General features: G+C 38.7%; 1 long non-coding RNA gene across 1 annotated transcript in view; it reads right to left on the bottom strand.

The window, feature by feature from the left end:
* LOC129050828 (uncharacterized) overlaps positions 1-25,224 on the bottom strand; it is a 99,189-nt gene that overhangs the window by 61,760 nt on the left and 12,205 nt on the right. The window contains exons 2-3 of the long non-coding RNA XR_008514655.2: positions 20,303-20,415; positions 14,984-15,128 (exon numbers count right to left, since the gene is read on the bottom strand). This is a non-coding gene — a long non-coding RNA (uncharacterized LOC129050828). The remainder of the gene's footprint in view (positions 1-14,983; positions 15,129-20,302; positions 20,416-25,224) is intronic.

Genomic DNA, 25,224 nt, shown 5'->3' with positions numbered 1-25,224 from the left:
GGAGGGCAAAAACTAATCACAACTGGACCTATGTTAAACCTGCCTGGCTTTTTATGTCTCTGTTTGCTTCATAGAGAGAAATTAAAGCAGGCTGAAGACTGCAAACCAAGTGAGGAGATACTTTTTTTCAATCACAAAGACTTTTATATGCGTATTTTAGCAATGCTTAGGCATAATGTATACATGAGGCAATGCTTATAAAAGGGAGATTCAGACTTGTTCTTTGAGTTTACATAATGTTCTCAATGAGAAGAGACCAGGATAATGATCCACCCCAGTCTTCCTATTTGGGGAATGGATGAAAAAAACTGAAGTCAAGAGAGAATAAGCAAGCTCACACTGCCATTATTGCAAAGCTGGGAGCTAGAACTCCTTAATTTGAGGACACGGCTCACGTTTACTTATGTAACAAACCTGCACATTGTACACATGTACCCCGGAACTTAAAATAACAACAATAAAAGGTAAAAACAAATAGAATAAAGCAAAGTCTTCCCTGATATCTTTTGATTGTGGGTTTAGGTCTAGGCTCTGCATCTGAGGTCTTCCGCTTCCACCTGGCCATGCTCCTTTTAGGTGTCCCTGTTGTCTTGTGCCACCTTTACCCTATCTCTTTGTTTAGAGAATCAACTGTTGACACTTCAGGTGTCCAGCTCTGCTTCCTGGCTCCTGATTTGATCTACCTTGGTTCCCCAAGGGCTGATGGTGGATAAAGGTATCTTGTTGATGGTGTGACCACAACATACCTGTGTACTTCTCTCCATCAAGACCCTTGACTCTCTGAGTCCCAACCAAAGTGCTCTCTCCTCCTACCTTGTTGCCTTGGAAGAAAGCACTTTGTCCTCCATCTATGAAAGTGACTTCTTAGGATCATATCTCAACACCAAAGCTTCCCTGTATCACCCTTACTTTGTTTTGCAATTATTCACTTAACATATTTTTTTAAATCTATGTATGATTAAAATATACTCTTTTTGGTGTACAGGTTGTTATGTTGACAAATTCCGAGACATTTGTAACCACCACTGCAATAAAGACACAGAATACTGAGGACTGACTTTTAAACTAAGTCTGTTAAATGATATTTAATTCATTTCCCCTTTTTTTATTACTAGAATTTATCTTCCAATCATGGTTTCTGACCTGAGTGAGAATAAGTGCAATGAAAATGATTTGTTAAAAATTTCCAATAGTAAAGGGATATGTAATTTTATTTGCCATGGGCAGCCTGTTTGCCCATAAGATACCATTTTTTTTTCTATAGGCAATTTAAAATAGTGGAAGCATCTCATGGATTCCTAATACTATCTCAATAATATCTAGATCAGGTCTTAGGGCTTTTAGTGTGTCTGTTCTAGAATCGGATAAAAATGCTTTCTTTAAATACCTTGAGGTTATACCAAGGGATCTTCCCCTGGGGGCACTTGAAAATTGTCAAAAAGTTTATTTCTTGGGTCTTGAAGATATGAGGTATTATTCCTGGCACAATATTAGAGTGTTTCTTCTATCAAGTCATTTTGACAGCTAAGTCGGTATTGATCTCTATATTCTCAAATATCAAAACCAACTTGTCAGTGATAAAAAGAAAGTGGCCAGAGACCTCCCAGGAATTTCCTACTAGAAAAAAGAAAAAATCTTGCTCTTTGCTGTCCAAATGCTCAGCATGTTAAACCTCACTTTGAATCAGTCTTTCAGACAGATAATGAGGTGGTAACACAATACAAGACAGTAATAAAAATGGATGGAGTGAAAAAGAATTCCTCAGGATATGAACTGAGATATGCATACAAACCAGCAGTAATCATTAATAAAACTCATTTTTTTGGGTCTTACTCTCAATCTTTCTTTCCTGCATGATTGGATACCGGGATTTTTAGGAAGGAATAACACATCAAACAACACATCTGCATGGTTAATGAAGGTGTCAGACTAGAGTTGGATTTTAAAATGGAAGTCCTTTGGCATACTGCAATAAGGAGATAAGATACTTTTTATAGATTGCAAGAATTTAAATACTTTGAGTTGCTTTCACAGAATGCTCTTCAGTTGTTATAATATCCAGTCATTCTTATTTTGCAATGAATGAAGAAGAAGAAAATGAATGTGTCATGCATTGCAATAATTACGGAGAGACTATTTTCAAAATAAAATAAATAATAAAATCATAGTTTTTCTTATTTTTTTAAATGAGAGGCAATGTGGGGCTAGTCTCATCCTATGTCTTCATTTTACAAATAAGAAAACAAAGGTAAATTTATTTGTTCTCTGTAGATAATACACTAATGACAAAGACTAGAATGGAACCAGAGTATTTTTGGACCATAATATAAAGTTATATTAGAAAGTGGTACTACATATATGATCCATGTATTAGGGGGCTGAGCGCCTTTTGACAACCTTGTTTTACCTTAAATGTAAAGAATATGGAAGTTAGAGGTTGTTTAGATCAGAATGGTGCTCAGGAAGTAGAACCTTAAATATAACCATAAGTTTGTGAGGCTGTTTTGCCTAGAGAAATTAATGCTGAGAGCAAAAATAATCATATGAATAAACAGAAAGTAGTAGCAAGTCACTTCTAACACAACCAGCCTCCTCCATACCAGGTGGGCAATCTTGGGCAGGTTTGGCCCTCTTTAGGTTTCTTCTTTTTCCTTTCTTTAATAAAAATAAGGGGAGATATTTACTGCACATGATACAAAAATTGTTTTATAAAATCAATTCGGTTTGAATAGGTCACCTTAATATAAAAGATAAAACACTAATGTTTTTGGAAAAATAAGGGGAATATCTTCATGAATGTAAGGTAGACAAATAATTAAGACACACAAAGTGATGAATGATACACTTGAACACATTAAAATTAAGAATTTCTGTTCAAAATGTTCACTCAATACTTTAGAGAGTGAAAATCCAAGATACACAATTGGAAACTGTATTTACATAACATATATCTAACAGGGGACTTGAATCCAGAATATATAAATGACTGCTACAATTAGGGAAAAGGCAGACAACCCAATTTAAAAAAAATAGTTGAAAGACTTGAACAGGCACTTTGTAAAACAGGATACTGAAATATCCAATTAATACAACAAAGAGCGCTTAATTAGTCATTAGGGAAATACAATTAAAATCATAATGTGATATTGGTATACCAAATTACAATGGGTAAAATGAAAAAGACAAATGATACCAAGTGAGGGTGTCGAGGATGAGGAGCCGCTAGATCCTGATAGCTTGCTGGTTGGACTTTAACTTGGTACAATCTTTTTGAAATATAAAAACCCAGAAAACTAAAGCCTTATGAGTTAGTAATTCTATCCCTACTTATATTACCCAACAGAAGTATGCACCTATGTGTGCCAAAGACATGTATAAAAATATTCATAGCAGCCTTATTTGCAATAGGCAAAAACCGGAGATAATCTAAATGTCTGTGTATAATAGAAAGGATAATGATATGGTATATCCATGCAGTAGACTATTGCACAGTGAAGAACAGATGCAAGCTACAACTAAACAGAACAGTATGAATGAATCACACAAAATAGCATTGAGGAGAATAAGTCAGTTTTCCTGAAGTACCTATTACTTTATTTTACTTACATAGAGTTCAAAAATAGTCAAAACAAATTGATGACATTATACATCAGCAGAGTGGTTAATTCTTCCTAGGATGCAGAGGCTGGAAGGGGGTGTAAAGGGATTTCTAGGGTTCAAGTCTGGTTCATGTTCTGATATAGTCACTGTATCAGCTATGTATGGAGATATATTCATTTTCTTAAAATTCATGGATTTGTGTTCTTTTCTGCATGTTACATCTCAACAAATTTGAAAAATAGTGAGGTAAATCAGATTACAGAATTTCTGACCCAGTAATTATCAGACTTTTTACAAAAAAATTTTAGGGAATTCACTAGAAAGACAGATTTCAGGGCTTTGGGAGTATTACTGTTAAGATCACAGTTGCTTGTTTTAACATATGCAACCTAGATAATTCTAACTCAAGTGGGTTCTCGGACACGTTTTGAGAAATGGTGTGATAAGAAGTCTTTCAACTTTGATATTTCTAAAGCTCTGTGGGCAACTAGCAGATGAAGGTAATCAGAAAGTCATGACTTGTCTTCGCTAAAATATTTGACTGTAGAAGTTACCCTGGAAAATATCTCGTCATGATGCCACTGCAGAGTTTGCTGTTTTCAAGGGGGCCACCCTTCTTGGGCTGTGCTTAGTTTAATAGTTTTATAGAGAGCTTGGAAGCAGATCTTTAGGGGTGGTTAAAGTTCTGATTATGAGTATGAAACACTTTTTAAAAAACATTTGCAGTTTTTTTGGCATTTTATACTTTTAAAAATTTTAATTAGTGCTTAAAAATTATACATATGTATGGGGTTCATTAGATATTTCAGTGCATGCAAACAATGTGTAATGATCACATCAGGGTAATTTTAATATTCATCACCTCAAACATTGATCATTTCTTTTTGAGAACATTCAAAATCCTCTCTTCTAGCTATATTGAAATATGCAATAAATTATTGTTAACTATAGTCACCCTATGGTATTATAGAACACTAGAAATTATTCTTCTTTATTTAACTGCAATTTTTGTACCTATTAACCATCCTCTCCCTATTTCCCCCTCACCACTCCTCTTCCCAGGCTCTGGTAACCACTATTCTACTCTGTACTTCAATGGGATCAACTTTTTTAGCTACCATATATGAGTGAAAACATGCAATATTCGTCTTTCTGTGCCCAGTTTATTTCACTTAACATAATGTCCTCTAGGCTCATCCATGTTGTTGCAAATTACAAAATTTTATTCTTTTTTTGTGGCTGATAATATTTCTCTTTTTTTGCATATTGCATTTTATTATTATTATTATTATTATTATACTTTAAGTTTTAGGGTACATGTGCACAATGTGCAGGTTAGTTACATATGTATACATGTGCCATGCTGGTGTGCTGCACCCATTAACTCATCATTCAGCATTAGGTATATCTCCTTATGCTATCCCTCCCCCCTCCCCCCACCCCACAACAGTCCCCAGAGTGTGATGTTCCCCTTCCTGTGTCCATGTGTTCTCATTGTTCAATTCCCATCTATGAGTGAGAACATGCGATGTTTGGTTTTTTGTTCTTGAGATAGTTTACTGAGAATGATGATTTCCAATTTCATCCATGTCCCTACAAAGGACATGAACTCATCATTTTTTTTATGGCTGCATAGTATTCCATGGTGTATATGTGCCACATTTTCTTAATCCAGTCTATCATTGTTAGACATTTGGGTTGGTTCCAAGTCTTTGCTATTGTGAATAGTGCCGCAATAAACATACGCATGCATGTGTCATTATAGCAGCATGATTTCTAGTCCTTTGGGTATATACCCAGTAATGGGATGGCTGGGTCAAATGGTATTTCTAGTTCTAGATCCCTGAGGAATCGCCACACTGACTTCCACAAGGGTTGAACTAGTTTACAGTCCCACCAACAGTGTAGAAGTGTTCTTATTTCTCCACATCCTCTCCAGCACCTGTTGTTTCCTGTTATGATCGCCATTCTAACTGGTGTGAGATGGTATCTCATTGTGGTTTTGATTTGCATTTCTCTGATGGCCAGTGATGATGAGCATTTTTTCATGTGTCTTTTGGCTGCATAAATGTCTTCTTTTGAGAAGTGTCTGTTCATACCCTTCTCCCACTTTTTGATGGGGTTCTTTGTTTTTTTCTTGTAAATTTGTTTGAGTTCATTGTAGATTCTGGATATTAGCCCTTTGTCAGATGAGTAGGTTGTGAAAATTTTCTCCCATTCTGTAGGCTGCCTGTTGACTCTGATGGTAGTTTCTTTTGCTGTGCAGAAGCTCTTTAGTTTAATTAGATCCCATTTGTCAATTTTGGCTTTTGTTGCCTTTGCTTTTGGTGTTTTCGACATGAAGTCCTTGCCCATGCCTATGTCCTGAATGGTAATGCCTAGGTTTTATTCTAGGGTTTTTATGGTTTTCGATCTAACATTTAAGTCTTTAATCCATCTTGAATTAATTTTTGTATAAGGTGTAAGGAAGGGATCCAGTTTCAGCTTTCTACATATGGCTAGCCAGTTTTCCCAGCACCATAATATTTCATTGTGTATATACACCACAAGTGTTAAGATATAGAACACATCCACGTGTCCATCAATGAATTAATGGATGATGAAGCACTTATATTTTAAGAGAAGCTTTAGGATTATAACCAACTGAACAGAAAGTGCAGATAATTCTCAAACCGAAAGTGCAGATATTTTCCATATATGCCCTGCTGTCACACATGAATAGCCTCCTCCACTACAAATATCCTCAGGCAAAATGGTACATTTGTTACAATCAATGAGCTTACATTAGTACATCATTACCAATAAAAGTTCATCATTTAGGGAATCACTCTTGATGTTGACAGCCTATGAGTTTAGACAAATGTATAATGGCAGTTATCCACCATTATAGTATCATACAAAGTAGTTCCACTTCCCTAAAATTCCTTTATGATCCTCCTGTTTATCCCTCCCTCTCTTCTATCACCTGGCAATTACACAATCACTGATGTTTTTACTACCTTCATAGTTTTGCCTTTTCCAGAAAGTTATATTGTGAAAATCATATAATATACAGCCTTTTAAGATTGGCTTCTTTCACTTTCATAATATTTATTTAATTTTTGTAATATATTTTCATGTCTTGCTAGCTTATTTTGTGTTTGCAATGAATAGTATTCTATTGCCTGGATGAACCACAGTTTAAGTATTAATTCACCCATTAAAGGACATCTTGGTTGCTTCCAAGCTTTGGCAATTACAAATAAAGCTGTTGTAAACATCAGTGTGCAGGTTTTGTATGGCCATAAGTTTTTAGCTCCCTCAGGTAAATATCAATTAGTGCAATTAATGAATTATATGGTAGGAATATGTTTAGTTTTATAAGAAACTGCCAAATATCCTTCCAAGATGGCTTCATCATTTTATATTCCCACCAGCAATTAATGAGAGTTCCTGTTGTTCTGCATCCTTGCCAGCATTTGGCATTGTCTACATTTTAGATTTCAGCCATTGTAATAGTGAAGGTATGGAGAATTTTTCCTGCTCAAATCATTTTTTCCAATCCAGTGGTTGAAAAGAATGTTACAATTCATTTCAACACAAAAATTTTTATGACATTTTTGAGAAATATGTTTGGAGACCCAGGGGAATACAACATCACTGGGACTGTCTTCACTAAAAAAGCCCCAGAAAGTGGGACACCTTGCATGACTTTCTACAGAGGCAGCAACTGCAGCATCAAAGGATGCTGCCAAGAATATTTATCAATTATGATTACCACTAATAAAAACCTCTACGGTCTAGTGATGGTAGGGAACACTGCATTTTGTTTACTTCTCTTGAGACAATAATAAGACCTTCAATATGTTTTACAGTAAAGAAAAGCATTTTATGTTGTTTAACATAGAACTATTTTTCATTTAATTCCTTAATATGTACATCATGGAATCTACTGGTTTGACACAAAGGCCAGCAAAACAAATTTCTCTGCTCTATGTTGGCCAGATAGAAATGATGGAGACATGCAAGATGAGAGAAGTAGTAAAGAGAAGTGACTTCATCCACCAGGCAATAATGGGAAGATTCCTCCTTTGGCTGGAATTATATTAAATCAGTGAGATAGCCAGCCTTGGTGGCTCACACCTGTAATCCCAGCACTTTTGGAGGCCAAGGCAGGTGGATTGCCTGAGGTCAGGAGTTTGAGACCAGCCTGGTGGTCTCAACATGATGAAACCGTGTCTCTACTAAAAATACAAAAATTAGCTGGGCGTGGTGGCAGGAGCCTGTAATCCCAGCTACACGGGAGGCTGAGGCAGGAGAGTCCCTTGAACTCAGGAGGCAGAGGTTGCAGTGAGCCAAGATCACACCACTGCACTCCAGCCTGGGCAACAAGAGCAAAAGTCCATCAAACACCCAAAAATAAATAAAATAAAATTAAATTAAATTAAATTAAAAATTAAAAATTAAAAAATTAAACCAGTGAGATAACAGATTATGTATAACTTATCAAGCTCTTTGACTACAGTAATATGTGCCATAAATTAATTTAAGAAGGAAAGTGATTAATGATATTTAAGGGAATTAACCAAATTGGTTTCTGTCTCTACCAATCTCTTCTCACTTTCTTGTCTCGGGAGAATGAAATTTCTTCCTTCTGTAATTCATCTATCCACAACATCTAGCATTGTTTTATCTCTTGGACCCTGAGTGTTCCTGCTTTATTAACAAATCTTTTTCCTCTACTTCAACTTTTCTTCTTCGTTGGCTGTTTCCATTCAGCATGTAAACATACACAAGTATTTCTGATTGACAGAAAAGTCCTGTCTATTCTTCTTTTCATTCTTTTGTTCATGTTTGTCTACCCTTCCCTGCTAAACTGCTTGAAAGAACTATGTAGCCATACTGGAATCACTTTCTTGCAATTTGATTCCCAAGTTATTGGCATTTGGTTAATACCTCCATTATATCTCTGAAGTTTCTCATTAAAACTCATCAAAGACTTTCTAGTTGGTGAATCCTATAACTAATCTGAAATTGCTATTTTAACTTGAGGTTTCTGGGATATTTAATCTTATTGATCTTGCCTCTTGTTAAAATTCACTTTCTCTTTGGACTCAGCCGCACCAGTTTTTCCTGGTTCCCTAGTTACTTGCAGGAAGGGATTAATTTTCCAGGCCATAACTTTCAATAGAGAAAATGTGCTAGTCACTCTATTTCTTTAAAGATAGTGTGGAGAGAAGGATCATGCAAATGTTTCCCTTATCCTGTGTCTTAGACCTTCATAGGGAAAACACAAAGGACTAATCTACTCACATTGGAGATGATTTGTCTTATTGATGAGAGAGTGAAGATCCCTGATTTTATTGGTCAGAAGGTAAGTTCTTAGTCCTGAAAGGAAGTTCATGGATCTTTCTTTTTCTGCCCCCAGAATTGAGTCTCATTGACTCAAATTGTGCTCCTTGTCTTTGGGTAGGAAATAAACCTATTCTCTCTGCTCCTTTCCTTCAGTTTCTCACTTTCCACTACATAGGTATGGCAGATCAGGCCACTTTAAAACAGAGAAAAATTGACTCTTTTCATTTTTTGGGGGGTGGGGGGGTGGTTATTGTCTGAGACACATAGCTAGTAGGAGGCTTTTAATATTTTGGCTTTAATTTCTAAATATGTTTTAAAAATATATGAGCCAGCATCATCATATCCGTTCAAGAAAACAGGGACCACTCTAGGTAATTCAAATTTAGTACAGGTAATTAATTGGTGATGCAAGGGGTGAGAAGCCAACTAAAGCATGATGAAAAACAAACAAGCAAACAAACAAACAGAAAACAACACAAAAGAGACTTCAGTAATGTTGAGAAGTTGCTAACCCTCTGGGAGTGGAGGGACAAAGAGAGGAAGGAGGTGGTGTTAGCAGAACCCGTGGGCTGGGTCTGTTTAGTGTGAGCCAGAATCAGAAAGATGGCTGCCCCATTCCAAAGAGAAAGAGAGCATCCAGTTAGAACCTGGAACGTTTATGGAGACTCAGCTGGTATAATAACGTGACTACAAACCATAGAAAAAGAGGAAGAAAAAATTGGCTTCTTTCTTTGTTCCTATGCCTTCCATCTTCCACCAGGGTTACTCATTGACCAAATATAGCCAGAAGCGCATTGGTGTGGTAGCACAGAATCATTGTCTGTAGGAAACATTGAGGGATAGTACTTTAGGTAGACTGAACTTTCTGAGTAGTGTGTTTTAAGCATTATTGGCACATGAATAATGGAATCCATTGATCTCCACGTAGCTGCCTGTGTCTTTTCTTCACTGGCAATAACTTGGAGATCAAAAAGTGATGAATTTGCACTCTAAACTTCTATAGCTTCTTCTGTCAATTTTGAGTGAGTGATTCTCTAGTTCTGCTATATCTAAATATTGACATTCCCAAGACTATCTTCATGATTTAAATTGCCATTTTGAATTAAATTGCCATGCTGAATCCTATTAAATAAGCAGGAGGGTATTAGCCTATGGCTGTCTATGAACTTTGAGTTCTTACGTAACAAACCAGATTCTTAGTAGGCAAACAAACTGAAGCCTAACTTAGGAATATAACAAAGAGCAGAGTTTCCTCCAATCACATGCAGCTGGGTTTCAACCAATCACAGGAACCAACTTGTAATGACTTGTAATGACTCCAAACATTACATGCAAGTACAGAATGTACACTGTAGAGATACATATCTGTGTCCAAATCAGAAAAGACCTATTTGAGACTTGTCAAAAAAAATCACATCATGCCCACCTAGCTGTAGCCATTCAGGTGTTTCTCTACTTTTCTTCTGTGTTTGGCCTATAAAAGCTTGAGGCTCACACTACCGAAAGGAGCTCTCTGCACCTCTCTGCTCTGAGTGCTGCCCAGTTCATAAACCTGTTTGCTCGAGTAATCACTGCTAAATTTATCTAAAGTTTCTTTTTTTAACATTCCCAATATCAACATGCCCATCTTTGATCTGTTTTCTGAATTTCAGTTCTATAATTTCTACTGTCTGGTTGACTTCTTTCTAGAATATCTCACTTATGGGATAAGCTGGTACATTCAACTTAACATATCTCAAATAGAAAGCATGTTGTTCTCTAATTTGTGTCTTTTCTTTTGCTGCTTATCTTAATAATGGCACCCATATTATCCCACTTGCGCGACACAGGATCTTGGAAATCTCTTTTACTTATCTTCTCTTCAAATCATTCAATTCCTCAAAGAAATTGAATTACATATTCTCTAAGTATATACTTATATATTCATGATATATATATATATGAATTATATAAACAATTATATACTCTCTAAGTATCACTTAAGCTCTGACCACTCTACACTCTGATTGTCTCTTCTATCTCTGTTGTTGATGCCCTATTTCAAGCTCTCATCTTCTTTCATCCATGTTATTGCAACACCTCTAACTCTCTTTTGTAGTTCCTGTGTTCCCCTCCTTAGTCCATGCTTAATATGAGCTATCAGCTTATCTTTTCAAACAAATCTTTTCCATGACTTATCTAGTCATTTTCCTTTCTTTGTTGAAAGGCTTCTTCAAAGTCTTTCCATGATTCTTAAAGAGAAAAATGTCCAGTCATGTTGCTGTATCATATAAAGCCTTTCCTGCTTTGCTCCCTCCTGCAGTAGTTTCAGTTCTCATGACTGCTCCATACATGGGATATACTAATCTATGTGCTAGAAGCAGAGCAAGCATGTGAGAAGACAGATCATTGAGAAAGCTTTTAATCTGTGCCATAAGTGAAATAAGAAGCCAATGCAGGGTTTTGATTATAAAGTTATTACTCCAGTTGATATATTGGGAATAGATTATAAACAATCAAGGATAGAATCAGAGAGACCTATAGTAATCCAGGTGACATATAATGGTGGCTCAGACCAGGGCTGTTCTATTAGATATGGTGAGAGATGATTATATTTTTACTGAATTTTGAAGATGGTGCCAACATGATTTCATGAAGGATTAGATGTAGGGCATAAAACAAGGATTAGATGTGGGACATAAAATAAAGATAAAACAAGGATGGGGCATGAAACAAAAGTTATTCCAAAGATTTTGACCTGAGCAATTAGTAGGTGGAGTTGCTATAACTGAGATGAGTAAGAGGAAAGGATTGAATCTAAATATGTTAAGCTTGAGATATCAATATTTATGTGGCGATGGTGGTGATGCTGTGTAGGCTTCTTGTCCTTGAAGACATAGCTGAATTGTCAACTCATCTCAGAAACTACAAGCTAAAATATATCCTTTTCCAAAGGCCCTTGACACCTAAGATAGTTTCACAAATCTAAGATTTTTGAATAATTGTAAATGAATGAAAAAAAGTGAAAAGGAAACTTTCACATTTAATATGAGAATAAATGAGGTAAAGCAACCAGCATAATGTCTGCAGAGAACTACTTTGCCCATAGTTCCACTGTTCCTTAAGTGGCTCAAATCCAGTGATAGTTGGGAATATAACAGTTAGGCTATTTCATTCCTATGTGAGGTAACTTTTATGTGCCATTTTAACTACAGAGATCCCCATCCAATCTATCAAGGCTGTCATTGGGTCTGCATTTCAGTTTGAATTTTCCCTCAGCCCAATCCTGCTTCCTTTCTCTTCCTGACACAGGTGTTAATCCCAAGACTACTCCCTAACAAAAGTCTGCTTCCAGAAGAAACAAACCTCTGGAGTTGGTGCCAGGAGTGATCTGGGACAGTAGTTCTTCAGGTGGCACTTTTGGCCTGGGTCATTCACTGGCTAGCTGGTAGTGAACATGCATGAGTGGTAGGTGGAGAACAGACAGCCCCTGGCAAAATATAGTGGTCCAACTTTTAAACTTTTACTTGCTGTGAATTCGGATGTATTGGACAGAAATACACTAGCTCCTGCAGTGTATTGGAACACTGATTCAAATGGAGGATATAGTAGCTACAAAAGCAGTAGAAGATGTGGCTGTTTTAGGATCCTGCCACTCTCTAAACAAATACAATAAGGGGCTGAGAGTGATTAATGGACAATTGGAAGTCTGTAGGAAAGCTAGAGGGCATCTTTGGCAGCAGACAAAGAAGTCCTCCTCTCCTGTTCAAGACAGCAGAGAAAGCTGAGCCACAGGACCAGGATTTACTAGTCAGATTAACTTAAAGCCAAAGCAGATTTGCTATGCCAAGGTCAGAATCTAGGTTGGATAGAGGACAGACTAGATGTTAAATTTGTAAGAGCAGATACTATATGACAGGAAAAATACGGAATGGGAACAGCTAAGTTGATGAACCTGAAAATCTTGATTTTGCATATTTTCCTGAATCTACTGAGCCTACAGCAGTGGCCCACATTGCACAGTTGAAAAGCTAGAAAGCTCCTCTTGCTGGAAAGCAATTCAGACATTTCTTCTCTGAAAGACAACAAGAGTTTCCTCTGGATGTCACTTCACTCTCATCCTGGACACTAGACCTATAACAGCTTGAGATGTGCTGAACCTGATAAGACAGTCAGAAGACCATTCCCTAGAGGAACTACAAGCAAAGAATAATAGCAAAATTGGTACAGGATGTGTAGAGTTGGATTCTGAGTTTGCTCAATCAAGTAAGTTGCTTGATTTTAGCTGTAGAGCTCCTTGTGGGGTTAGTTTTGTATAAGCAGTACTTCTTGACTTCCTCCTCTTCCTAACCTTTTCCCACTCTCCAAAAGGCATTGATTCTAAGAGCATTCCCTAACAAACACTCTGCACCCTAAACTCCATCTCTGAGTCAGGGTTCCATGGAAAACCAACTGGTAACACACATAAGGAAATACTTGTAATGACTCCAAACATTACATGCAAGTACAGAATGTACACTGTAGAGATACATATTTGTGTCCAAATCAGAAAAGACCTATTTGAGACTTGTCAAAAAAAAAATAGAATTGACAGCCTCAAAAGTAGAAAGAGCCATATCATGTGAGCAACTCAGGCAAGGACAAGATGATCATGTAGAGAGTCTGCTTCGCATTAATATGTATTTCAGGAATTAAATTACAGACTCATGCCTGTAATCCCAGCACTTTAGGAGGCAGAGGTTGGAGGATCACTGGAGTCTAGGAGTTCAAGACCAGCCTGCAAAAAATAGAGATCTTGTGTTTACAAAAAATTAAAAAATTAGCCAGGCGTGGTGGTGCATATCTGTAGTCCCAACTACTGGAGAGATGGGAGGATCTCTTAAGCCCAGGAGTTGGAGGCTGCAGCGAGCTGTAACAATGCCACTGCACTGCAGACTGAGTGCCAAAGTAAGACCCTGTCTCAAAAAATAATTAAATTAGAAAAAAATTGAGCTTCTTTAGCAGCTCTACTAGATTTCAAACTCTGTAAAAGGTTTTGCTCAAGTTGAAGTAGGTCAGGGAACTTGTAACTTTTCTTCCTTGGTTTTCCTTTTCCTTTTTGTGGATCCTTGAGTCATTTTTGTGGAGCCCTAGGGTTCCATGGAACACACTGAAAATTGCTGGTGTAGATGTTCTCACTGCTTCTTTCTAATTCAGTATTCTTTGGACTTACGATTTAATAATTTAGTGGGAAGTAATTCATCAGAAAGATGTGAAACAAAAAGATATTACTCGGGTGTATGTGTTATGTCCTAAGCATTGGAGCTGTCCTAATTAGTAATTCATATATTCAGCATATGAACTATGATATAATCACATGTTTAAATATGCAATCATTTCTCGACTTGATTGTAATAACCTGTCTATCAGAGAAAGACTTTCCCATTCATTGCTATGTTGACTAAATGTTAAATTAATCATGGACCCTTGCCAAATCTGCTTTTTTTAAAAAAAGAACAGCAAATAAATTGCTTTTCCAAGACTGAATCATGCTGCTTCTCTTCCAAGAGCATTTTTGTAATTACTTCTTTGATTACCCAAGTGATAATATCAAGATAGATTCTTAACCTTTATACTAGGCCTTTGTGTGCAAATACATATTGGAAAAGATGGCCAATGATTTAACACTCCATGCAAGGGGGCAGCTCTAAGCACTCCTCCAGTTCTATAATAGACTGAATGGCTTCTGATGGAACGAGGAGATAACAAAGGGAGAAATCTTGGCAGGAAAATTACTTTGCTTTGAATCCTAATTGCAAGATATCTTGAAATAGCTAAAATTTCACATTGAGGTTGTTTCAAATGTGTAGAGATTCAAAAGTAATACAAAAATCACTACAGTGTGTAGCTATAAAGAAATAAAATATGGGAGCCAGGTGTAGTGGCTCATGCCTGTAATCCCAGCACTTTGGGAGGCCTAGGTGGATGGATCACCTGAGGTCAGGAGTTTAAGATCAATCTGACCAACATGGTGAAACCCCGTCTCTACGAAAATACAAAAAAAAACAAAAACAAAAAAAAAAACAATTACCTGGATGTGGTGGCAGGTGCCTGTAATCTCAGCTACTTGGGAGGCTGAGCCAGGAGAATCACTTGAACCTGGGAGACGGAGGTTGCAGTGAGCCGAGATCGCGCCATTGCACTCCAGCCTTGGCAACAAGAGTAAAACTCTGTCTCTAAATAAATAAACAAATAAATACAAATGATAAAATATGTGGATCTACATATTTCAGCATATGAACTATTTTATTTTATAGATGTTAGTCCCCAGTAAGGCTTTCCTTCTTAGCTCTGTCCACTGTCTGCTTCCTGAGGAATCTGATCTATGACAGTTGATAAAAGTAGGGAGGAAGATGAGGTTTTGGTACTGGGCCACTACACCTGTCCAGCAGGTGGAGCACAAATAGCCCCTGGCACAAGATGACAAACAAATTTTTAAAACCTTACTGGTGATGATTTAGGAGAATGTGGCAGTGGAAGGGAGTAAACTATCCAGTGTGATGATTCAGGCTTTGGGGATGATAACAACCATGAAGATAATTAATGGATTTGCATAGTTGTTACTAAGTTGCATTGCTCCCCTATACATGGATAATAAGATGATGACAAGTAAAACCAAACCAAACCAACAACAACAACAAAACACTTGAAAACTAAGTGTGAGAGTGAGAGAATCTCTTCGGTAGCTTTTAAAGAGGCCCTTATCTCACACGATGACAGAGCAATGAAAACAGAACAGTAAATACTACATTGAATAGCATAGCTTAACATCAAAAAGGGTTGAATGTTCAACCAAAGCAGGCCAGTTATGACAAAATTGGAGGCTCTAGTTGGGAAAACATGTGACCCTGACACGTGAGATGAAGTTATCTGAGTAGGAGCCATGCCCCAAGGAATTTAACATTTCAAACTTCTCTGAATCTTACGAGTTTGCAGAAGTGCCTTCTCTGCACCATCCCCCACTAAGAGCTACCACTTCACCTGTGCAGGGAGACAATGCAGAGAGGCATTTCCTCCTCAAGCCAACAGGTGCCTGCTTCTGTCAAGAAATGCCCTTACCACCTCCACTGGCCATCAGGGTTACTACTCACGGTTAAATAGCAACACAACCCTGACCATTGAGGTGCTGGGATTCCTAAGGGAGGAAAGAGATCATAACCCAAAGGAGCTCCAAGACATAAACAGCATGAACTGACCGTGGCCAAGGAGTACCCGTGAGACTAGATTCTAAGGGTGTTAGATCAAATTCAAGGGGAAGGAGAATAGGATTTAATAAAAGAGAGTTTATTGATTAGAAGCCATTCTCTCAGGATTCCAAATCTTGGTAAGGATCCCAGAGGATGTATCAAACTTGCAGCAGACATGGCTTCTATACCTTGGTAAAAGAGATATGCATACGGGGCAATGTTGAAACACCTGAATTTCTGTAACAGATGGCAGGAAAGGGGATGAAAAGGCTCAAGGAAGAGGACATGTGTGAATGGTCATATTTAGATGATGATAAAAGACTTATCTGAGGATTTTGTTTCATAGGAACACACCAGAATGGACTGGTAAGTGGACACCAATATCACTAAGTTCAATGGTGGCTCTCTCCTCAGGCAAGAGCTGGTAGCAGGGAGATTGTCATCCAGTTTGTCTTATTGGTAGCCATGGAGATGATACAGACATGACAATAGATGTCAAGTGATGGCTCTTAACTACCAAATCCAGTAGACTGCAATTATCATAAACTTCAACAAGGACAGAGTCGCAGCCAGGATGAAGTACAGAATTATGGTAATGGCAAATGGAACACAACATCTCTTGAAGCAAAATAGAGGGGTAGCCAGCAAAGCAGGAAAAATACTTCTCTCTCCCTCTTTCTCTGTCTTCTTCATTTTATTAATATCTGTGTATGCTAAGTATATAGCAATAGCAAGAGAAGGAGGCTGAAGGTGGTTTCTTTCATAAAACATCATAATCTCTTGTTTAAATTTCAGGGCAAGTTTGTAGGCCTGAAACACATTGATTGAAGAAATGCCCAGGTTCCCAGAGGGAAGGCCACTGTAGGAAAATGACACGCATACATTACAGTAATTACCCTGAAATAAATCTATGAGCATTTATACAAGTGACCATAGACTTGAGAAAGGGGACTCAAGCATTTCAATGACAAATGTACAAAAACTCCAACTTGACATCAATACTAAGAAACCCAAGGAATCATCATAGCTTCTCTTTTTAAAAGTGAAGTCACTTGAGAATCATGTAATAGAGTAAGTCTTGTAAAAAATTGGACTTACAGTGAACAGTGGGTCCACTGATTTTTGGACCCACCCATTGGTCTTTTTTTCCAATTCTCTAATGTATGATGGGATTGACATTCTTGGAAGGTTCAGCAACCCACACATTATGGCTTTGGGCTGTGAGATAAGAGCTTTCATGTTGGAGAAGGCCAAGTGGAACACTTTAAAATCGAGTCAAATCAAGACAATATTTTTGTTGAGGAGTGTATATGGTCAATCATGGAGATTAATGTCACTCTTAAATATCTTAGTTGATTGGACATTCTAGCTTCTGTAGAAACTGGATGAATTCTGAATAACATCTGTACACAACTCAATCTTACCCTTGCAGAAACCAGGTGAATTCTATAGAATATTTGTGGACAACTCAACCAAGTAGTAGCCTCAATTGCAATTGCTATGCTGAATGATGTACCTTCTAGAGCAGATCAGTAAGGCTTTATGGTATGTAGACATTATTTGGTAAATACCTTCTTTCTTATACCAATTGGGAAAGAGGATAGGAAACAGTTCTCACTCATATTCATTCTTATGGAATAGATAAAATGTATATTTATAATTTTCCCACAGGTAAGTTAAATGACCTATGGACTATTATACCAGTCTGAGGAGATCTGAATCTTCTGGATATCCCCCCAATATTGTGTTGATTTAGTCAATTGATAGCATTATTCTAATTGAACAAGATGAGCAAGAGGTGGCTGGATGGTGGAGATAAACTCTACTAATATTCAGGAAGAAGCCGCAGCCACTGTGCAAGGTGGCAACAGAAGGGCTTAGTCATTTCTGCCCAACACAGGACTTTTGTACCAGCTAGTCTTTGCTCCAGATGTCCTCATTGGACTGGTGGAGACATTGTCAGATCTGCATCTGATCTGATCACTTTCCAATTAGGTTTTTATCATCCAGTAGTCAGGCATATGCAGAACATCTCCTCCAGCATAAAAGACAAGTTGCAACATATTGCATCCCCTACATCAGAGAAGCTATCATAGTATCTAACATCCGGTTCTAATTGTGGAGGGAATAATTTCCACTACTATTAAAATACAAGTATGATCTCTATCCTTGATGAAATAGAAAGCTTTGAATAAGGTTAGGATCAGGAAAGGGCTACAGCAAGTCAGGCTAATCATGATAATAGCAAGCCATGGAGTTTGATAGACTCTACAATACTGGACATGTAAATGGTGGAAAAAGATGTGGTATGAATCAGATGGCAAGCTCCAATGGGAGAATCCAATGTAGACCACTGGAGTTATGGAGAAAAGCCATGTCATCTGTTGCAGAAAATTAAATTAAACCCGTTTTGGAAAACAGCTTCTGAAATGCTACAGAGCCATGGTAGGAACATAATGTTTGACCATGCAACACCAAGTGATCATGGACCCAGAATTGCCCATTAAGACATAGTTTCTAGTAAAAAAGTTGGCTTGGTTTGGAAAAAAATCCATCACGAGATGGAAATGCAGAAATTGTATGTGAGGGTCCAATCACAAACATGAACAGAGGGCATAGCAAGCTGTATGAGCAGTAACCCAGGCTCCCATGTCACCCACCACTATTGCACCAGTGCCCCTCCCTCACCTCACTCCCATTGTCATCTTCACTTAGGAAAGGGTTGGCTTGGAGACTAAAAATAAATGGCAGCTGCATTATAGCCACAGTCAGAGGTGGCTTTGAAAGATAGGGGAAGGGAAGATCTTCTGCATGGAGCTTTAGGTGATGGCATCAGTCATCCGCCTTGTGGGAAAGGAAATGTGGCACAAGGTAAGAAAATCTATGGATTTATGAGCAATGGAAAGGCATATGAAAGTGGGCACAAAGTGTGAACATATCCCCATCACACATGAACATCAACTAGTATGTTTCCAGCACTGAAAATGCACCAAGCAACTAAGGAGACAGTATGACTTGGCCAGTTAAAGTTAACCAGCTATTGTTGATGTCCACCCCGACACTGGCAGGATGAACATATGAAGGAAATGGCTATGATGGAAGAGACAGAGGTTAGGAACGCGTTCAACTGCATGGACTCCTGCTTGCCAAGGCTGATCTACTGCTGCCTCAATTCCTGATTTGCCAGCAACAGAGAACAATTCTGAGCACTTGGCACAGTTCTGGTTCCTAAAGAGGCTAATTTGCTCTGGAAGGAAGGAAGAAGAAAGAAGGAAAGGAGGAAGGGAGGAAAGGAGGAAAGAGAAAGAAAGAAAGGGAGAAAGGAGGAAGGAAGGAAGGGAGAAAGAAAGAAAAAGAAAGAAAGAAAGAAAAGGAAAGAGAGAGAGAGAAAGAAAGAAAAAGCAAGCAAGTGAGAAAGGAAGACAAAGAAAGAGAGAGAAAGAAAGAAAGAAATTAAGAAAGGAAGAAAAGTTGGCAGCATTGGGAAGCTTCCTTCCTGGATGGTTTATTTATTTATTTACACCGGAGAGACACATATTCTGGATATGAGTTTGGTGTTTCTACTCATAGAGTCTCAGCCATCACCATTATTCCAGGGCTTGTGAAGTACCTGATCCACAGTCATTGGATCCCACAAAATATAGCAGTTGACTGGGAGGGAGACACTTTACAGTGAGGGACATGCAAAAGTGGTGTCATGAACATGAGATCTACTGACCATGTCAGATCACACTTTCCAGAAGCAGCTGGCCTCCTAGAGCTTTGAAATGGTTTTTCAATAATATTATACTTTAAATAATAATAATACTCTGCAAAGATAGATTGTCATCCGGAATGTGGTATATCTAAAGCCATTTGTATGGTGCTGTGCTCTCTATATGAACATGCCATAGGTTTGTGAATAAGGAATAGAAGCAGTAGTAGATCCATTTATCATCATTTGCAGTGACTCACTGGAGAATTCTGTGCTTCCTATCCATGAAAATCAGGGTTCTACAAGGTCAGAGGTCCTGATTTCCAAAGGGAGTACATTCTCCCCAGGAGACCCAGCAAATGTCACATCATACACAAACTATGGCTGTCACCAGGGTACTTTGGGTAAGTTATATCCAGAGACCATCGGGCAATAAGAAAAAACAGTCATCTAGTTAGAGGTAACTTACCCTGATCAGCAGGAGGAGGTGGGCTGTCGATACACAGTGGAGGTAGGAGGGCTATCTGTGGGACTTGGACAACCTTCTTAGGTTTCTCTTGGTTCTCTCTTGCCTATCTGCAACTGTGAATGGAAGGAGAGAAATGATGCTGCATAAGAAGAGTATGGTCAACAGGAGCTCAGTGTCCTCAGGAATGATGTTCAGATTATCAGGTAGCTGAGAGAGAGGGGGTATTTAGAGTAGATAATTGGGGAGGGAGAGGAGAGAATGAAGTCCAGTTATAGCCTTGAGACTAATTATACAAACAAAGACAGTAATTCATCCTCCTATCCTCCATCTTCTAAATTTCTCCTCAGAAAGACAGGCCCTAGATCCTTGGTTATTGGTGCAGATTTGCTCCACACAGTACCAGGGACATACAGTGGCAATTACAGAAATGCACTGTTCTGCTCCCCTTAGAGAAAGGATTTCCTCCCAGCTGTGAGGTGTGTGGCTAGTTGACAGCCCCAACATGTTAAATCCGGCATTATAGAGGTGACCTGTGCTTTTGAGTCAAAGCCACACTACATTTGGATTGGCCTGCAGGCCATGACTGACTGGCTGGGGTCATAGCAGCCTAGACATTTCTGTCCAGTGGAGGACTGCAATCAGCAATTGTTGTTTCACACCTTGCTTTGGGTTGTTAGGTCCCTATCTTGGTGTAAGGATGCCTCCTGCCCAATCTTGCTCCTTCGTTTTTCAATCACAGGTATTACTTCTGAACAAGCCTTTGGTGCTTCTAGCTCTGCAATGCTGTCTACTTCCTGACATTTTAGATAAGGCCAGGTATCTCTTTTTCCTCCACCTTCTAAATACCTGTTACTGGTCCAGTAAGTTAAGTATGGATCTATGCTGCAGAATTAAATGTCCGAAAGTCAGGAAACAAGGGATGGAGGTTGGAAACCTCAAACCATATCATACAATTTGCTTCCATCAGAGTTCTGTCCTGGGGTGTGTTAGGCACTACCCAGCCTTCACTAAAGAGATACTTTTAAAGGTGGAGCAGAATGAGTGTCAGGATAGATGTGGTAGGATAATAGTACTAAAGCTAAACAAGAACCCACAGAATGTTAAACAACTGACTATTACTGGAGAAGAGAGCATAAAGAGAAGCTGCAAGATGAGGTCAGATACTGGGGTAGGCAAGGTTTAGATTATACAGGGCCTTAAGTCGTTTTCTAAAACGCGCAGGTAGCTATTGCGTTATGTCGGGTCATACACTGTGAGTTCCTGGGGTGAGAGAGAGAGTGGCAGGGAGAATAGGAGAAAGGGCTGGATCTGGGAAATGATTTAAAAAAAGGTCAATTAGCAAGAATAATGGTTTATTGGATAGGGTAGGAGGGAGGCACAAGAGTATATTCCAGGTTCAAGTCTGAAGAGTGGCTTAGATGCTGTTTTCTGTGATGAGGAATACAAGAAGAGAAGGCTGAATGGAGCGATACTCAGTTCAATTTTATCAGTTAATTTTGAGGGGCTCCTGTTATATCTTGGTGGAGATCACCAATGGGTAGAGTGGATTGATATATAGTTGGGTAACTGCTGGCCCTTCTAACTCCAGAGCAATTTGTGTTTGGTATTCTTTGGGCCCACACCTGGCTGTAGTGTAATATGTGTAGGCTTCTCCTGCATAATTAGATCAACATTGTTATTCTGTGTATATATGTGTATTCCCCATAACCTGGAACACATTTTCTAGCCTTGATTATGAACTCCATAATGAAGTGAATTGAAGGAGTTCTTAGAGAGGGTTGGGAGAAAAAAATAGATCTATTTTATTTATAGGGAGGCCCAAATTCCTTCGTAGAATTAAGGCCAATTTTCTACGCATTTTAGTGTAATGAACCATTCTATATGTCGTCTCCTGGACAGCTGTCTGATCAATTCAAAATATCATGCATGCTTTTTGAATTGAACTGGACTTTTAGACACCTTAAAAAGAGTGTGAGTTTTTTAGCTCATAGACTAAATAATTCTCATTTAAAGGATTGCTAAGTTGCCTTTTCATCCATTTGAAGGATCTCTTATACATCATTATCAAGAGTTGTTTATCTGACTTCTTTTGAGCGAGTCTGTTGGGGTTTACCACCACACAGAGCAGCCCATTCCACTGGACAGCTATAGTTATTACAAAGTTTCTTTATGTGAGAACCAGGTCTCTGTCTTCTGCTCTGTGAAATGTTTGTTCCTCCTTGCCTGTTACATATAACCTGTGTCTGATATTTGAAGTCAGTCTAATTCTTCTCTTGAGTCATCTATTTTAAAGGTCAAATATCTCTCATTTATTTCTTCATTATTGCCTTTGTTAATTTACTTGCAATTATCAACACCTTCATCCTCAAACTAGCCAATCTTTACTTTTAATGTTTAAATTTTCATAGTTTTAATACAAAATTCATTTCTTTGACTTTTTTTTTATACTTTAAGTTTTAGGGTACATGTGCACAATGTGCAGGTTAGTTACATATGTATACATGTGCCATGCTGGTGTGCTGCACCCATTAACTCGCCATTTAGCATTAGGTATATCTCCTAATGCTATCCCTCCCCACTCCCCCCACCCCACAACAGTCCCCAGAGTGTGATGTTCCCCTTCCTGTGTCCATGTGTTCTCATTGTTTAATTCCCATCTATCAGTGAGAACATGCGGTGTTTGGTTTTTTGTCCTTGCAATAGTTTACTGAGAATGATGATTTCCAATTTCATCCATGTCCCTACAAAGGACATGAACTCATCATTTTTTATGGCTACATAGTATTCCATGGTGTATATATGCCACATTTTCTTAATCCAGTCTATCATTGTTGGACATTTGGGTTGGTTCCAAGTCTTTGCTATTGTGAATAGTGCCACAATAAACATACGTGTGCATGTGTCTTTATAGCAGCATGATTTCTAGTCCTTTGGGTATATACCCAGTAATGGGATGGCTGGGTCAAATGGTATTTCTAGTTCTAGATCCCTGAGGAATCGCCACACTGACTTCCACAATGGTTGAACTAGTTTACAGTCCCACCAACAGTGTAAAAATGTTCCTATTTATCAATTCTATTGAAATACATTTTACATAAATTAAAATGTACCCATTTTATTTTATTTTTGAGACGAGTCTCACTCTGTCACCCAGGCTGGAGTGCAGTGGTGCAATCTTGGCTCACTGCAACCTCCACTTCCTGAGTTCAAGTGATTCTCCTGCCTCACCCTCCGGAGTAGCTGAGAATACAGGTGTCCACCACCATGCCTGGCTAATTTTTATATTTTTAGTAGAGACAGGGTTTCACCATGTTGGCCAGGCTGGTCTCGAGCTCCTGACCTCAGGTGATCTGCTTGCCTCAGCATCTCAAAGTGCTGGGATTACAGGTGTGAGCCACTGTGCCCAGCCAAAATGTACCCATTTTAAATGTACATTACAGAGAGTTTTTACCAGTACACACAGCCATGGAAGAAAGGACCACAATCAAAATATAGAATATTCTTATTGTTTCCCAAAGTTCCCTAGGGCCTCTTTGCAATCCACCTCAACCCTTAGCCCAGGGAATAACTGACTTGCTTTCATCCCTGTAGGTTAGTTTTGCCTGTTCTTGAACTTCATATACAAGGAATCACTCATTGTATACTGTTTTGCACTTGCTTCTTTTGCTCAACAGGCTTCTCAGATTCATCTATGCTGTTACACATATCAAGAGTTCTTTCCTTTTTATGTCTGAATGCTATTTCATTGTACTGGAACAGAATTTGTTAAACAATTCACCTGTTGGTAGGTATTTGGGTAGTTTCTAGTTTAGAACTATTATGAAGAAAGCTGCTATATTAGACTGTTGTCACGCAGTTAATAAAGACATATCCAATACTGTGTAATTTAGAAAGAAAAAAGGGGTTTAATGGACTTACAGTTTCACATGGCTGGGGTGGCTTCACAATCATGGAGGAAAGCAAAAGAGAAGCAAGCACATCTCACATGGTGGCACACAAGAGAGAAGTACAGGGGGACTGCCCTTTTATAAAACCATTAGTTCTCGTGAGACTTATTCACTATCACAAGAACAGCACAGGAAAAACATGCCCCCATGATTCAATTACTTCCCACTGGGTCCCTCCCATGAAACATAGGGATTATGGGAGCTACAATTCAAGATGAGATTTAGGTGAGCACACAGCCAAACCATATCATTCCATTCCTGGCCCCTCTCAAATTTCATGTCCTCACATTTCAAAACCAATCATGCCTTCCCAATAGTCTACCAAAGTCTCAACTTATTTCAGCATTAACTACAAAGTCCACAGTCCAAAGTCTCATCTGAGACAAGGTAAGTCTCTTTCACCTATGAGCCTGTAAAATCAAAAGCAAGTTAGTTACTTCCTAGATACAATGATCTCCTTTTACTCCATGTCTCACATCAAGGTCATGCTGATGCAAGAGATGGATTCCCATGGCCTTGGGCAGCTCCACCCCTGTGGCTTTGCAGGGTATAGCCCCCTCCCGGCTGCCTTCACGGGCTGGTGTTGAGTGTCTGCAGTTTTTCCAAGCACACAGTGCAAGCTGTTGGTAGATATACTATTCCAGGGTCTGGAGGATAGTGACCTTCTTCTCACAGCTCCATCAAACAGTGCCCCAGTGGGGAGTCTGTGTGGGGCCTCCTACCACACATTTCCCTTCCACATTGCCCTAGCAGAGGTGTTCCACGACGACCCCACCCCTGCAGCAAACTTCCGCCTAGACATCCAGGCATTTCCATGCATCCTCTGAAATCTAGGCAGAGGTTCCCAAGCCTCAATTCCTTACTTATGTGTATCTGCAGGCTCAACACCATGGGGAAACTGCCAAGGCTTGGGGCTTGCACCTTCTGAAGACACAACCTAAGATGTACCATGGCTCCTTTTAGCCATGGCTAGAG

This window comes from Pongo abelii, chromosome 18 (genome assembly GCF_028885655.2).
Source record: "Pongo abelii isolate AG06213 chromosome 18, NHGRI_mPonAbe1-v2.0_pri, whole genome shotgun sequence".
NCBI classification, from domain to species: Eukaryota; Metazoa; Chordata; class Mammalia; order Primates; family Hominidae; genus Pongo; species Pongo abelii.
Note: the sequence above shows the minus strand (reverse complement) of the source record. Positions and strands in the feature narration are given on the sequence as shown.